This window comes from Diachasma alloeum, unplaced genomic scaffold (genome assembly GCF_001412515.2).
Source record: "Diachasma alloeum isolate Michigan unplaced genomic scaffold, Dall2.0 Dall_scaffold_00478, whole genome shotgun sequence".
NCBI lineage: Eukaryota > Metazoa > Arthropoda > Insecta > Hymenoptera > Braconidae > Diachasma > Diachasma alloeum.
In genome coordinates, this window is record NW_021680611.1 from 104,397 (window position 1) to 109,395 (window position 4,999).

A 4,999-nucleotide genomic window follows, 5' to 3' on the forward strand; every position below is an offset into this window, starting at 1 on the left:
GGATATACCCCCAATTGGACTACTGAAATATTCACTATTCGAGAAATTAATAACACCAATCCGATCACATATAAGCTAAAGGATTATAAAAATGAATTAATTAGTGGCAGTTTCTATGAGGAAGAATTACTGAAGACGAAACATCCAGATGTATATCTCGTAGAAAAAGTTTTGAAAAAAAATGGAAACCGACATTATGTTAAATGGCTGGGATTCGATAGCAGTCATAACAGTTGGATAAATATTGAACAATAAAAAAAAATGGAGGTGGGGGGTAGCGAGAACTATATCAGCCTCCACTCATCTTTAAAATCATCAGTTCAGTGTGTTTGTTGAGCTAGACAACATGATCGTGAAGGTTATTGTGTTACAAGTCCTCGCGGTGACACTCTGTCAGGCTGTGGATTTCCTGAACACGGGAATTCATAGTCAAAGCGGGTTGCATTATGAAGTGGCAGGCAGAGTGCGTTTCACCACTGCAGAGTGGCGTCTTGCAGCTTATATTGACTTGAGAAAATTCATTTCTCAAAGACCATTTGTGACACGAGAAATGCTGGAAAACATGAATCGAACATGTAAATACTATGCTGAGGATGAAAAATGTGTGACCGTTCTTCAAGCGGAAAATCTGTTGATGAAAGAGGAGAATGTGGAAAAATATATCAATCAATTCCTCTTTTTCATGAATGAATCAATGAGTGATAAGAAATATGTACCCTTGGGATTTCTGGGGATAATTTCAGAGACATTTTTCCATCCCTTGAATGAAACTCAACACGATTANAATGGAGTTGGATAATTATCAATATACTTTGCAGACAATCATCGACGCTGTATATTTAGCGAAGGCGGGTGTGATTCACCCAGAATTATTTACATACGAGATACTTGAGAATGCTGTCAATCATTTTATTACAACAAATCAGGACCGATCATTGGTTTTTCCTCTGTCGAGTGAACAATTGCACTCCGAGAAATTAATGAAAATTTCCAAGACAAATGTTGGTTTTGAGGAGGGAAAATTAATAGTGGTATTGGACATTCCTCTTTTAAAGTCAGCGGTTTACTACCTGTACAAAATGTATCCATATCCTACGGCTCAAGTGTTCGGCCACCGCCAAGGGTCAGCGTACATTCAACCTAGGGGTGTCTACCTGCTGTTTAGTCAATATCATTATACCCTAGCACGCTCCGAGGACATTGCCAGATGCCTGTCTGTGGATAATCATCAGTATATTTGTAAACTAAAGTATCCATTCTACGATGCCACTTATGAACCGATTTGTGAGGCTGCAATGTTTATGACGGGAAGAAAATTGTCCCCACTTGCTAATTGTAGTATCAAACTGAGTTCCACCTTTGCGTCATATTGGAAGCAAACAGAAAAGGGCTGGCTATACTCAGTGCCCGAGAGAGAGGAGGTGAATTTTTCATGTGGAGGAGAGTGGAGAGATGCAATGAATATCTCAGGCACAGGAATTCTTCAAGTTAAGACAGGATGTGAGGCTTATACATCATATGCAACGATGATTGGCTATCAACAATTTGTAGAAATATCAGCGGAATATATCACTGCTAGAAATCTCAATGTTACTCAGATGGTGCAAAAATACGTTGAATTACTCCCACAATATTATGTACAACTAGATGAGTTTTTATATGAGTGTGAAAAAGATGAGCAATCATCCGTCACAATATTATTTTTTGCAGCAGCAGCAGTGGGAATGTTTTTTGTCTTTGTCTTTGGCTTATAGCATTATTGTTGTTGTTGTTCCGAGTAACAAAAAAAGATGAAACTGGTAGCATAGTCGTTGGGTGGATTAAAGAGACACATGTATGAGGCATTTTACTGAATAAAAAAACTTTTTTTTTTCCTAACAAACTATGTTTTTATTCCCCCCATCCATAATTTTTTTTACAAATTATTTACAATATTATTATTCTTAAAACCATAAGGCAAAGTATCTGTCGTATTTGGCAGGAGAATGCGCTTATCATCATGCCAACTCAGTGCTTGTTTAGTTTGATTGATCGTAAACACATCGTGTTTGATCGATCTAATCACATTCTGTGACATCCACACATTTTTATGTTGGTTCAAACAGGCGTTATAGTCTTCAAATGTAATACGTTTCAATGCTGATTTTTTCACTCCTTTGGCCCGCGATTTTTCTCGATCTTCACCAGACACTTTAAAACTATACATTTTTGCTCGGAGCCCCACGAACTCAGTCATAATCTTGCCATGATTTTCGTCTTTCATTACACCTAATTTCTTCTTATTCTTTAGAGGTATATTATATACATTATTTATTGGATAATCAGAAGTGTCGAATTTATCAATATCATTTTTCATAATTTCATAAATATCCTCTACTCTGAAATGATAAATAAGACTATCCGTGTCTGTGTACAATAGTTTTGCCCTATCCTTAAAAGTTTTTTTCACATAATTATAGTGAAAATCATAAATATATGTTTTAGAAATATCTAGAATACTAAAGCCTGCGTATATTGGTTTATTAAATTTAATTTTCGTTCGGCTCATTTGGATTATTACCAAATCCTTATCGAAAATAATACTACTATGGAAGTTGGGTTTCGATATCCAACTCTCAGCACCCCATCGTCCATCCCATCTTGATACGAGTTTCACATCATGATGTTTCCTGACATTTTCCATTGTTTTTCCGAAAACCGCGTTATTCATCAATTTATAAAAATTTTTTTCAAAGTCATTCTGAGAATTTTTTCGATAATTAGTATTTAAATCAATATATTTTTTTAACCACGAGTTTTGAGAAAACTTCAAGATTCTATGAATTTTAGTGATTTTTAAGCCCAAACTACAATATTGTTTGAGATTTTTATAATGAATGACATAATTTTTTTTGGAGTTCAACGTGGTTAATAATTTTGGTAACTTGGCCTGACCGTTTGGAGGGATTATGTGTTCCGGGCACAATGGTAAATCTTTATGCTCTTCATGCAATTCCTGCGGGTATTCCAGATCAACCTCCAGGATGTATCCAGTCTCTGAGTCATCTGGAATGTTCAGGATGTTGAGGGATGACCAATCTTCCATCCAACAGAAATTCCCACTCGGCAAATGATGACTCATTGCTGCTCCATATAAGTTATTCACATCTAGATACATCAAATATGATTTCTCTTCTTCTGGGTTATACTCATTAGCACCCATGTAGGGGTTATTTGCCCTTCCATATCGGTTAGAACACTGCGACAGTCCTCCTCTAATGCCTTTCTCAATGAAAAGGAACATCTCAGGGTCTTGAAATAATTCCAGTTGAACTCCAGTGATTTTTAACATTGCATCAAAAGCCAGTCCTGGTGCTGTATAATAATGAAGAGGATCTAAGTTGTATGCGGTGAAACAACTCTCTCGAAAATTTTCGAAAATATCTGCTAGCAACAATACGTCGGTTTTCAGATATAAATCCGCATATTCACCGAGTGTTCTGATGCTGAAATTTCTCCACACATCACATGCATGGTTGTAATCTTTATCGGATATGTGCTCATCATTCAGTTGAGAATAAAACTCTTCTTTCCGTGGTAATTGTTGTACACTTAATTTCTCCCATGTATCCAAGTATTCGTATGGGAAAACTCCTTTGCGTACAACCAGTTCGAATTGTCGTTTTTGAGGGTAATGACTGGCTGTGATTATTTTTTTTTCATCTTCTAAATATGAAGAAAGTTTATCGATACTGCTTGCCATAAAACGAAATGAGTCAATGAATCTCAAGTGGACTCTTGTTGATTCGACTGATTTTGTAAAAGAAATGTATTTCTCTTTAGTAATTGGGAGTAATGTCACAGAGCCCTCGAATTGTCTCGCAAGGGACTTAATGAAAAAGTGCGAGTCATAACCTGACAAATTGTGGAAAACCACAGGGATTACACACGATTCTGTGTAATTCAGGTTACAACCGGGATGAGCTGCTCCGCGATATTTTCCCGTGAAGTGGCAATGGTCCCGATGTTTCACTGCTTTTTCGGTGAATGCCCTGCCACAAATATGACATGTTTTGGCTGCATTATAGGCTCGCTCCATCTCGAAAGTCAAGTTCATGGGCTCATTTCTCTGTAATTCAGCATCAACTTTTATAGCTAAAATACGTAGCTGCTAAATAAACCACTCTACACAGTCTTTTCCACGATAAATAGAGAGTTTCGATTTTGAGTTATCATAGCTACATTTCACATAAAATGCAACACTGAATGGTACATGATTTTGGTATATTTTGGTATTTACATCATTGTCATCGGACACTTTTTCCAATAAACACTCAGTATCAGCGTATACAACAAATGGAACAGTCAGTTGATTTTTGAAATTTTGAAATTTTAAATATTTTTCACCACGATGCGGAAAAATCATTCGACACTTATTGATCGATACACAATCTACCCTATGATTAGTGTAGGCCTCTTTTTTGAAAAAGTGACACAAACACCTGTCACATATGAGTGTTTTACTTTTAACTTTTGAAATTTGTGTACCAACTAAACGAGACAAATTCGAGATCCATGTATAGTGATGAATTCTTTCCTGTTCACCATCGAGGATGTCGTCTTTTTCAATCATGAGAAGGTGAATTGTTCTTTCTTCCTCTTGCAGTGTGGCTGGAAGATTTTTGCTCAAATAAAGGGGCACAATCCATTTTTTCTCTGATTCTTCGTCACTGTCGATTCCATATACATTAATGGACAATTCATTCATTTTCTCGAACTTGGGAATGTCTTTTAATGCCATGGGGTAATTGAAGTTACCAAAGCTTTTCATGACAGTGCTGAAAGCTGGGTATGAGTTAGGTCGTTTCTTGTCTTGAACGTTACAGCGAGCGGCCATAATGGACCATAAGAAGCAGTAGGCATCGTCTTTATTTTGAACGTTCACGACAGCATGTTTCTTTTTAATCCATTCAGGTAGTTCAACGAAGCTAGATCCTCCGCGCAATGGATTATATTTATT